This window comes from Haemaphysalis longicornis, unplaced genomic scaffold, assembly GCF_048455015.1.
Source record: "Haemaphysalis longicornis isolate Haplotype H1 unplaced genomic scaffold, Haemaphysalis longicornis Haplotype H1 scaffold_6, whole genome shotgun sequence".
NCBI classification, from domain to species: Eukaryota; Metazoa; Arthropoda; class Arachnida; order Ixodida; family Ixodidae; genus Haemaphysalis; species Haemaphysalis longicornis.
The window spans coordinates 141,684,242-141,697,391 of NW_027526407.1; positions in this window are offsets into that span (position 1 = coordinate 141,684,242).

Below are 13,150 nucleotides of genomic sequence, written 5' to 3' on the forward strand. Positions count from 1 at the left end.
TCCATCCAGAAGGTCGATCAGATAGTGGAAGCGATCAGCTTCGGGCAGTTTGGTGTTCATGTCGACTGAATGCAAAAGCATGTCCCAAAAGGGCTGTCATTTAGTCATTGTTCCGTCAAACCGAAGACACTCGAACTTCGGAAGCCTCGCTCTGAACTCACGTGAAGGAATTTGGTGTCTGTTGGGTGCTGTCTGTGCCGACGCCGTGGCCGCGGCTGAATGCGGAACCGAAGACGGAGGTGTTGTAGCGGTCTGCAGTACGTCAATGTGGTTCTTGAGCAGCGGCAACGGGCTTTTCGCGGCGTCGTCGTTACTGCAGGACCACGCCCTAGTCGTCCGCCGCTAAGTCGCTGATCACGTGTGCTTCAACCTAGTTGTTCAGGGCTCGAAGTTCCTAATTTCTGGCGCCCAGGCGGCCTTTGAGAATTCGCAGTCCCGAAAGCTAAAAATGATGAGACTGGAGCACTTTGTTGACTTCAGTGATAACCTTCGTGTTCATGGCCCCTCGTGAGGCCCGGTTGTGCTTCGTTTTGTTCCATGCCGGTCTGCTCGAAGTGCATCTTACCCACGCCGGGAATAGAAGACTCGGTCCTCTGGCTTGATTTCCGGTTTTTGGCACCAAAAATTGATGTGAGAAAACCGTGCCTCAGCCTCGGAATACCGTACCTGGCATGCATCTCAGCAAGCGTCGTGTTCTCTAAAAATTGAAAGCAAAAAAGGGCGGAGCACACTTTGTGTGATGCACACATTTCTTCTTCAGGGTCCTCTTCGTTGTGGGTAACAAATACATTTACAACAGGTGCTGCTCTGTCTTGTATGTGCTAATACCGCTCCTCGTCATTGTGATTTGTTTAGCCAGGCTTCGTTAAGAGCAGCGAAATACTTTGGGTTGCTTCATTGTTATAAGGTCCTAGTTTGTTCCTTCTTGTCCAGTATACACATTAACCTTTTGGAGCTAATAACTACCTTAACCTCGCCAATAAGGTATTTTGTTGATGATCCTACGCATCGTCCTGGGTGCTCTCTTTTCACAATATTGTTTATTTGTGTTTCCGTTGTTCTTTTTCTGTTCCATGTATATACTAAGTTAGTTGACTTTCACAGTTTTTTGTTTTTACGTTTTTTTATATTTGCAACTAGCAGAGAAAGCATCTTGTAAAATATAGAAGACCTCACCCAGGCCACAGAGAATTAGGTTTTCTTTTCAGGGTACAGGCTTGTGCTTCGAGAAGTCAAATACGCTTCAGCATACATTTCTTGGCGCTGGCCTTTCAAGGAGAAATGTTCAAAGGCACGTTTATCGCATGAATTCTGAAGGGGCGCAGAGACACCACAGAACTTAACCTCGGTCCAAACTTCCTTGGGAAAGATAACGCAGCTGTCAAATTTATTCAAACTGTTTTTACCCTAATATCTGGATCAATTGAACAAATAAATATGTTAACTCCGCCATTTTATCAGTTTTGTTGGAATGGAGGGTCTTACACGCTAGTTTTCTTTTTGCGATTTTCAATAGTGTTATCTTTGCTGTTTTCCAGGCTTCACATTTGTTTCTTTGGTTTGGGGATGACTTGTCAGAATGATGTTATTTAATCATCAGTTCTTTTTTTCAAATTCATTTGCCTTTCCTACTTGTTAATTTCGTAACAGAATTCTGCGCTACAAATTAGCTTCGCTTACGGTTACTACTATGATTAACTCTGTTCCTTCCTCCCCTTAAGTATTGTTGTTCAACGCAAGGTCTTACACGGTCCTGGCGAGGTGGGGAGAGGGTACTCGGCAAAGAATGTTACGCATTATTAGTGGTGGGGGCACCTATCTGTGCTAACGTTCCTTAAATGCGAAAGCACTACAGCGATGGCAATTAATGAAGCGATTTCACGCCATTTATGTCCGGGGTCTCCTCATTGGCCGTCCTCCTGAGCGAGTAGGGGTAATAAGGCGACTTTGTTGACTAAGGCACCGAAAAGAAAATTGGTGAATTGACCTTTGCCTTCCGACGAAGCTATCCTCGTCATTGCTCAGGATGCTTGAGTGAATACGTGACTACACCGAGGACTCTTGCAGAATCAGTATTTACAATCTGTGTTAACGTAGCTCCGTGACACAAGGATGACATAAGTGTACCATTAGAAGCAGCCCTACGGCTTTTGCATTCAAACGACGTATGTGGCGAAATTAGTATACGTAGAAAGCCATGCTTCATGTGCCCCAGAAGAAGAGTGCTAGTCCTCTCAGTTACCCGTGAATACATATCCCGGCGTTCTATTCCTATTCCAGACGCTGTGCATACAAAGAAGCCATAAATTCCCCGTCGTTTCAAAAAGCAGAGTTGTGGTTGTCTCCCGGTTTAAAAAATATCCGCGCTGTAAGATGTACACAGACGTACGAAAATGTCACGATTTCTGGCAGAGTGCATCCTTAGAATAATTTTGTTAAAGGCAATCATTATGTTTCAAAAAAGTGGCTGCATTAAAGTACACATCATAATTGAATGCGGATCTCTAGAGTTGCAGCCGAGTGCGTTACGACTTACTACCCCGCCTCACAAACATGATGCAAGCGGTGGAACAAGCATTAGTCCAATGCGCACGGCTATGACGACATATAGCATGGCCGTTGAAACTGACGGTGCGTAATTAGAATTCGTGTACGCAAGCAGAGACAATTCTTATTCTGTGGAAGCTTTGGCAGGAAGGGTCACCAGTGCATCTGTCGAAGTTATTTGTGCCAAAATAAGAAGACACGCCTATAAGAGGGCTTTCCTAAGTTTTTTTAGTTGGAAGACACGCGGAATACTCGGGCTATCTTTTGCTGAGAACGCCGAGTTTTTTACCTCATGGCCAAAAAAAATTTTCTTTTGATGGCCGTGCCCTCGTGTGTATGAGGCTTTCCAGTTCAGCAGTTAAGACTAATCCGCAGCGTGATCGTGTCTGTCGTGGCAATTAGTGCAAGGGGCCGGGCGACCAGTCCCACGACTATGGTACTGAGGAGATTGCCGGCTACTATATGTAGCTACATAAATGAAGTGCCGGTTGCAAATCATAGTGACGTCCGTTTGAAATTCCGGGGGCCGTAATCTACGAGGCCATAGTTGCTTATTCACAAGCGCGTCAGCTTTGAACTGTTCACGCAAACTGCTTGAAAGGTTTCGATGGTGGAAATTCAACGTTTCCACAAGGGTTCGTCAAAAAACAGGGTGGATATTTAGGCTTGCTTTGGGATCTTTTTCGGACGAGGACAACGTGCTATCATAGCTATCAGCTTTAAATTCTAATATTGCAGCGGTACTAATATACTGCAATACCATTCTTGGAGGTACCGCAAAAGAACGAATAAATTTTTACCGAACAATCACAACTACATCGGATATTTAGGTGGCTGTTTGAACTTTGGTTTTTATCATCCGTGTTTAGGTATATTTCACTTGTTATTTTTAAATAAAGGTGCTTACAGGCTCTATTATAGAGCATTGAACAATGGAGAATACACAGACAATGAACGATATTAATGTGTAAAACTAGCACCACACTACGAGAGAATATACTGAGACTAATAACAAACTTTGCATAAATGTAAAGAGAGGTTTAAACCACAACAAGAATTTAACAGAAGCGAGTACCGAAACAGAAGAGGTCCCGAAAATGAGAACTCTCGGGGTGACCTTGTTACATCGCTAATCGTAATTTTCAAAGCGCGGCAAGCAGTTGGGCAAGTCAGAGAACATCCATAAAAGTAATTGAGACAAGCAAAAACAAAACATTACGAAAAAACCACGTACGGCGCCCCCTTCACTAGAGACGCACATTATATATTTAACATCGATCACGCAAAGCAAAACGATAGAAAAAACATTTTGGGATTTGCAGCCACCGAAGTCGAAAAAATTTTAATGTTATAGGAAATGAATGGAATGTGTAACTTGACGTAATTTCTTTGGGCATATTGTCCAACGTCGACACACCTGTTAATATGCGACAATCTACGGTGTAATAAGTGCGCTCTTTGGGTATCAAGAAATGGTTTCTAGCAGAGAAACAGGTGTGCTTGGTGTGGATGACATGCCGCCGCGAAACCTCCTGCGGCGGATAAGTGGTTATGCAGAAATCGATACATAAATGAAGCCAGTTTTAAAGTGCATAATTTGTAACAGTAATTCGGGCATAATTGTGATCAAATTTTTATTTTTCATTGACTTCATAGCTGTGAACTTTAGCATAACATGGCGGGCAAGAAATGCGACACTGACATGTGCTGAGGACGCCTCTTTTATATTTTAAGACTATAATATGTGCCAGAATATTTGGGAGACATACTTATTCAAACATCCCAGTGACCGCTTCTTATTTGACTCGGTACTTACTTTGGTCAGCTAACTGGAACAAAGCTCTGATCAGAGGCGACAAATCGCATTATAGCTAAGGGAAAACCTCTTTACGATGCTTCAAGCGATGCGTTAAGCGCGATATTTGCATACCCGCCTCTTGACCGTGAGAGCGTCCTTCAACTGTCCACCCCCACTGGAAGCGTCTTCTGGTCAGTGGTTCACGCGACGGCGAGGTGCTTCCGTGCCACTGGGTCGGATACTTGACGGAAAACTAATTAGTCTCCCTCAGGCAACGGGGCTTAAGTAATGAGGTGAATTAGAGAGCGCCCTTTGTATAGCGTAGCCTAAACTTCCTACTGTAGGAAGAAAGCGCTGGCACACGTGTTTGTTTCGTTTGTTTGTATATTTCTCAGCACACACTTTCACTTCTAGTGTTTAGGAACCAACCAATATGCTCTTGAATTCTTGAGAGTAAACTGGCCAACTCTACTTTCCAACAATAAAGTACACGAAGCGAAATTGTTCTGCAAACTCAAGTTTTCATTACATATTAGGGCCAGCACGATGCCACTAACCGTTAACAAAGTTACATAATAAGTGTCAGGCGTCCTTTTATCTCATTTCGAAGCAATATTTTATGGGAAAGCCTTTTAACCGTAATCAAAATAGGACCTCTCCGTTGTGTGAGTTAGGGAATCTGACCTGCACCCAAACAGAGGCCAGAAAATAAAGACAGAAAAGACGAAAGAAATTGCGACTTGTCTGTCGTATTCGTTTCTTCTTTTTGGCGACTTTTTCTCACTTTCGTGTCTTAAGAATGTCTACCCGCAATTGCCCGCGTGAAGTTGAATGCGCCCCGCATGAAGGTGACACTAATAAGCGATACCGTAGAAGCGGCGGCATTTACCATCTCCGGAAGGAGCTGTATTTTGAAACAATATAAGTCACTATGTCAAGGAAAGATGGCATGCTTGAAAATCCGCTGTATTCGGAGGGGGACGACAAAATGCCGTGTGCTGGTTTATCATGTCTGTGCATTTTCTCGTGAACGTTTTGTTTAGCTGTACGGTAATAACATGAATTGTTTCTAAAGAAAAGCAGTTTACTCTTAGGCTCTCCCAATGCGATCTTGTTGTGTTTATCCTTTGGTTGCACTACTTGTTTCTATGTTCGCATGATGTAAACGCACAGTGCTTAATAACAAAGGTCGCTCCTTTACTGCGAATTTCATGAAAGGACTGGTCTTGCAAAAATGCCACGTCGCTACTTCCCCGCTTTCCGCTCCCTACCTTCCCGCCCAAGTCATGAGGAATCGAATCTATTTTCTACCAGTTCAATTTTTCCGCCTTCGCACTGCCCGCAAATTATTTGTCGGGAAAGCGCGCCTTGTTTTTTTTATGTTCTGTCTTTTTTCTCTACTTTGAACTCAACGAGTCTGAGCACTAGTCGTCTTGAGCCTACTTTTATCTTGAGCTTCTCAGCCATATTACCCATTATTGTCTCCGCTTGCTATCGGGAAAACCAATGGAACCAGTATTCTTAAAACAAAGAAGGCGGGTCCTCTCGGTTATGCACTTACATTTTGTTTTAGTTGTGTGCGGGTATTTCTTTAGGGTAAATAAATTGGACCTCTACGACCCAATATCTATTTGAATTGAAACTTCTTGAATGGCCCCAGCTGGTTGTCCTATTACCAAAATAAACAGTTTGTAAATGGTTGCGCCATTCAGTCTCATATAATAAATGGCAGCCTACCATTGTCCCCGAATAAGAAAGTGTATGACATCTGCATTTTACCGGTACTCGCCTGCGAGGAAGAAACTTGGAGGCTCACTAAGAGGGTTCAACGTAATTATAGGGTGACTCAGCGAGCGATGGAACGGAAGGCGATTAACATTAAGGGACAAGACATTAACAGTAACATTAAGGGACAAGAAGATAGCGGAGTGGATAAGGGAAAAACGCGTCTTAAGGACATATTAGTAGAAATTAAGAAGAAATGGACGTTGGCCGGGCATGTAATGCGAAGGCAAGATACGCGTTGGGCATTACGGGTAACAGAGTGGATACCTAGAGAAGGCAAGCGAGGCAGAGGGCGCAGAAAGTTAGATGGGGAGATGAGATCAAAAGTTTAGCGAGGATAAAATTGGTCGCAGTTAGCACAGAACCGGGGTGATTGAAGACTAATGGGAGATGCCTTTGCCCTGCCGTGGGGGTAGATAGGCGGGTGATGATGACGAAACAGTAGTTTAGAGCAAAAATATGGAGAAATTCGGAAAATCGTCTGTTAATGCGTTACCCGCCGCTACTGCTCGGAGGGCTAAGGGGTTGTCCTGCTGAGCCCAACGAAGCGCGTGTGGTCCCTGTCGCGGTGGCTCCTTTTTTGATAGAGAAGAGCGAAAATGCCCGTATGTCGAGTTTCTGGCTCGTGATAAAAAAATCGCCCGCAAATTTCAAAAATTGTTCCGCAACCCTCCACAACGGCGCGAATTATAGCCGAGGAGCAGCTTCGGTGCGTGAAACACTACAGTCAAGGAATCTAATAGGGCGTAGCCATTGTGACTTAGCTTGTCTTTGTTGTGTTTTGTTATGAGGCAGATTTGCCCGTCAGTAGCAAAATAAGTTGTATAACTATTATTTCTCATTTCTGTTTTTGCTTCTTGCCAGTGGTGTACATGAAACTATTCTACCGTTTAGGTGTCCAGTTCGCAAATGTATTTTTGTGGAGGTACACGGTTTTCAACAATACCCTTGCACAAATAATAGGCATTGACTCTATTACAACGGTTAATAAAAGCATGTTAACTGCACCAACTGCGCGTTTTTGTGTACATGCAGGGCGCTACGTGCATTATCAATTTTACTCCCGTTTTCGCTTTAATTCAAGAGCTTTTTTTTTATTTTTCTGTGTTTTACGGTTGTAGAGTCTAGGACACATACTTTTGCGTTGCTTCGTCCTTTTAATTTTCCTTAGCGTTTTAATTCTTTTCGTTTTTTATTGCTTTCCGTCAATATTCACCATTTACGTTCATAAGACGTACGAATGGGTTGCCTCCCCAAATTATGCGTTTTTATGCAAATTCAAGGAGTTACACGGTTGGTATTAGGGCGAACTCGTATAGAAATTTTATGTATCAATACCAAAAGCTACCGGCCATCTGGAAGTTTTAGGAGTTTTTACGGTTTTGATATTGCAGTGGGACTTCGCCAATGTGACTATTTTTAGCAAAGGATCCTTCTAGAATACGATCAACTATTCATCGAATTTTGTCCGGTCTTTGACTACACCGAAAAGAGACTTGCGCTAACAAACTTTTCCACGTGTGCACTGAATCCCGACGTTCTTCTAACCTGATTGACGATGCTACCATCGCTATAGAAAATTCCCAGAGGAGTTAAACGTGGACCGAAGGTAACTACGTAGGTGAGCATGATAATTCGTTTATATGGAGATCAGTGCCAGCGAGTCAACGTCACTCTTTCAAGGAGCCTATATACTCATATCAATGCTCCTCTCGAAAGGTTGCTTGAAATACTGCAACTAAAGCAGGTTCAATAGCTGAAAGTAGTATGCAGCTTTTCGAATACACAAGGTCCACGCTAGACTACTGCCTTGGGATGGAAGGCCGTGTTAGCAATCCCCACAAGAATGATTTCCAATGAATATGCAGAAAAAAATTATAGGCAAAATGTTTTAAACTTGTATATTTCCCTTGTTTATTCAATGAACATCATGCTGTATTTCGCATGGCAGTTTCGTACGACGAGATAATTGCACAAAATATCATGTTTATGAAGAGCACAGAAGCAGAGACGATGGGTTCCTGTTAATTGTATATGTGCCACAACAAATCGCCAACGTTAAATGTACGCATCATGCATTGGCGCATTCTCTCAAAGAGTAGTGTTTTCAATGACGATTGCGGTTCCTTTCAAGTTTTGCTTTCCAGGTGGATACGAAGAAATTTATGCGAACCGGTGGTTAGAAGACGTGAAATTAAAGCTTCGTTTGACAGAAACCTTGCTTTGTGTACGCCAAATTCGACACAATATTTCACATTAGTCAGCGCAGCAGATAATTAATCCACTCTATAAGATACACCATCAATCCCACTTTTTCCCGACAAACACTTGATCTTTTTACGCTTGCAGGTTTTCTCAAATGTGTCAGTCTGTGTAACAACCTTGCAGCCGCTGTTAAGGTGGTCCAGTGTATATTGGAGCCCCCCTTCGGCATGGATGCTGTTCAAAGTGACCAACCAGATGATACCATTCTTAAAACCACCTCAGTGCTCCAATGCCTGCGGCATGTCAAGCGGTACGCACCTTGAATCCAGGCAATATTTGATACTGGTTGGTTCAATTATCGAGCGTCGCTGCAAGCAGCTAACAGCGTCGTGAATAATTACCACGAACGCCCCCCGTACACCATTTTAGTGGAACCTGTTTTACTCTCTGGCACTGCTCTAGCAGTCGCCATTTGCTCTTTATAACACCTTCGGAGGAACAATTTCGTCTCGCAGGGGATGGATTGACAAAATAATTCTTATACATCTTGCCGAAGGAGTGCACAATACCATGAATAGATGCAGTTCTGGCGACTTGGCTTCGGAATTTTGAACCGAACTCTCTCCTGCCATTGAGGATGTCTGAGCAACAAGCGCTTGAACGCCGGTTGTGGGTGACAAATAACTGAGAGAGAGAGAGAACAATCTTTAATGAGTCTGGCGATGTCAGCCGAGCTAAACCGCCTGGCTTGCTACACCAGATGAATGCTGTGACAATGTTGATTATAATGATGAAGAGGAACACATGATTTGGACTATTTAAAAAGTCTGATCAAGGCTTGTGGCTTTTAGATTGGCCAGTAAAGCTTTTGTGGCACGAAAGGCACGTTTGGAAGAATTCAGGGACCTAATACGTCTCTCAGTTCTAGCCCTACGGAGAGCGGCCGGTCCAGAGACACTGCAAGGCACACTCTTTGCATACTAAATCGCGCACAGTCGCAAATGAGGTGTTGAAGATCTTCACGGACTCCACACTGTGGGCACAGAGGCGAGGTGGACTGATTGATTTTCTAGCAGTAGTATCGCGTGTAGGCGACGTTCAACCGCATGCGGTGGAGTATTGCTTCATCATGCTTCGATATTCCAGGTGGCATGCTAAAGTTACAGTGCGGGTCGATAGAGTAGAGGGATGCGTAATATTGGGATGCGTCTGTTCAAATCGAACGCTGCATGCTCCATGCTACGCTGGATGCAAGTGCTGAAGCATCTTTCCGAGAAAATGGTACCGGTACTTGTGGTCCACATTTTTTATGCGCTATGAATGCAGCAGCGTCCGCCTTCACATTTCCAGTTATTCCGCAATGGGCAGGAACCCACTGGAGTCATATTTGATGATGCGCCTGCAGAGATTGAATATGCAAAGCATGTCCATCAAGCACAAGCTGATCTTTGGGGAAAAACGCAAAACATTGCAGTGCAGCCCGAAAGTCCGTGAAAATGGCCCACACGCGTGCAGGCTGCTCGATGATTTAAGGCAAGGCCAGCCGCACAGCTGCGAGTTCGGTAGCCGTAGATGAGGTTTTGTGGCTTAGAATGGCACTGGGGGTGGTGCGAGATGAAGGTATCCACACCGCGACAGTGGATGATGTGGATGACACTGATCCATCAGTGTACAGATGTGTGTGTACTCCGTATGTGTAGTGGATATATTCAAGGGCAAAAAACCGCAGAGCGGCAGGCGGAATATGCTCCTTGCTTGAGAGCAGCCTACAGAGCCAACACACGCTTCACTTGGGCTCGCTAAAACGTCTATTTGGTGTGGACCACGTCCTCTCTGGCTGACGAAATCACCACCAACGCCTTTGTAACGTCACGCGCTTCACGTCAAGCCCACCCGCTACGTCAGCGGGACGGCGGTACGTAGATTACAGCCACATAAACCCCCCACCGCCGGAACCCACGCTAAGCCTAGCGTTCCTAGTTGTAGCTAAGCCAACGCCGTCAGGGCTTCGGCCCGGCTCCAACTCCATCGCCATGGCATCGACGCCAGACCCCAACGCTACCATGGACTTCGATCCCAACAGCGGCAGAGCCATCCCAGCTCCCGGACCATGGCAGCAAATACTACGAGACCGCCACGCCCGCAAGCAGCCGCCAACAACGCCGGCAGCCGCACGTCGGACACCCGCGCGTACCGTCCCACGACCACAGCTCCCGGACTCCGACTACAAGATAATCTACAGACCGCAAGCCGGTTTTCGCGTAGCTTCGTGGAGCGATCGCCAAGTTTCCCAGAGCATCCAGCAGGCAAGCAACATACCCGAAGCTGCATTCTACGCTCGTGTCACTATCCAAACCCAAGCTGCCCAAAACCTAATCATTGCGAGCACCCCCGACGAAGCCTCCGCCCTTGCACTGAACGAGATTACCGCTGTACAACTTGGGGCAACTACACAAAAGTACTGCCCTACCTGAAACCCCTACCTGGCACGTCTCGAGGGGTAATAATGAGGCTCGATCCCAACACAACCAATGAGCAGTTCCCCTACATCCTATCAGCAAATGGCCCACGTATACTCCACGCCCGAATGCTCGGAACATCCACGTCAGCTCTAGTCACATTTGAGGGCGTTCACGTCCCATTCTACATCAAGGCGTATGGCCTATTAACCCGTTGTCGCCCTTACCGCCAGACCATACAGTGCTGTACACTCTGCGGTGAACTTGGACACCGACGAGATGTCTGCCCCAATCCCGACGTATCTGCCAGCGATGCCACGCGCCTGACCCCCAGCCAGACCATGACTGCAAACCCATGTGTCAGCTCAGCGGACTAGATCACCTCACGGCCAGCAGAGAGTGCAAAAAGAAACTACGACCGCCGCCACCCACCGCCCAACTACGGCACAAATTCCCCAACCAGAACAGCCATCGACCTGCACCTACTTACGATGCCAGCCAGCACCAAAGGCAGACTGCCAACCAAACGAACACCACTCCCCAAGTAAGCTGGTCGGCCATTGTTGCACCACCACTCACTGCCCGTGCATCTTTTCCCCCCCTCCCCACACCCACTGCGCCTGCCGCACCCACTATTACACCACCCCCCGACATCCTTATCAAGACGCTTCAAGCAGAAAATGCACTGCTGAAACAACAGCTCGAACAGACAGCACAACGCACCGCAACCCTTGAAAATCGCATCGAGCAGCTCCTAGCTCAAATGCAACAAATCACTCGGCAGCAATCACTAAGCACCCCAACTCCCCCAGCCGACACAAACCCAGAAACAGGATCCTTGACCTCAGGCGCCTCAGTCGCCAGCAGAAGCTTAGAGCCCTTGTCCGCCATCCCCCACGCTGCTACACCCGCATCAGTCGATATCAGCCACTTAGAGCGCCTCATACGCGGCATTGGCGAACGCCTCGACGAACGCCTTAATAACCTGGATCACAGGTTACACTTGCTGGAGGAAACTAAGAAGGCCAAAAAAGCACGCAAGAAGCCCATGAGGCGGCATTTACCCCACGAACTGGGCGACACATCATCGACCCTCCAATCCGACCATGACATGTAACAGAAAAGGCAACCCCCCATCCACACTCACCCTGTGGCAATGGAACTGTCGGTCCTACCGCAACAAGCAGTCTACACTTACCCACTACACGCAACAGCACAAACCCGACGTCATCGCATTGCAAGAAACAGATTCTGACACTGTTACTCTGCACGGCTACAACACACATGTCACCGGCCTTGGCTCACGCACCGCTATCCTGGTACAGTCAACCCAAACGGCCCAATCTCACACTTTGCCAACTGAGATCGACTATGCATTTGTAGAAATTATTTCACACAAGAAAAGTCAAGCAAGTCTATTTGTACTTAACGTGTACAGCCCCCCAAACAAACCCCTTACCGGCATCGACAAACTCTTTAAAACCGTCCGGCAGCGCACGCGCGGACAAAAATTAATCGTCCTTGGCGACTTCAATGCCCAACATACGGCGTGGGGATACTTAAAAGATACCAAGAAAGGCAAAACACTATATGATGCAACACTTCAGAACCTTCTGCATCTGTGCAACACTCCCGATCTCCCGACAAGAATTGGCAACAGCATCTCCCGAGACACCACCCCTCACATCACCTTCACATATAATATCAAGAGCGCCACGTGGACGCGACTTGACGAAACACTCGGAAGCGATCACCATATTATAAAACTGGAAGTTGCGTACGCAAGACCCGCTAATCAACGCATCGCCACCGCCAGACTCATTAATTGGAAAGACTTTCCAGACGACACCCCTGCGGACTCCATCACTAATCTAGATGACTGGGTCCAACTGTTACTTGACACGGCCAAGAAGCACACAAAAGAAATTGCTCAAACCGAAGAAATCCCAGCCACTGACGCACACCTGCTCCATCTTTGGGATGCCGGACAAGTCCTGCTTCGAAGGCGGAAAAGGAACAGAACAAATAAGAAACTTCGCATCCGCATCGCTTCAAATCACAGCAGAGGCAGATGCGTACGCTAAACAACTTAGCCAACAAAACTGGGCTGAGTTTTGCAACCAACTTCAAGGCACGCTCGGCACCCACCGCACCTGGCACTTACTCCGATCTTTATTAGGCAGCAAGGAATCCAAATCCACCACCCAACACCATCTGAAGCGCCTGATACATAATTACCAGGGTACAGAATCCGATTTATTGCGAGAGCTTCAGCAACCGCTTCAAGCACCCATTTCCGCTACTACTCTGACACTTCCGTCATATACGGGAAAACCCATTCCAGACATGGACGCAA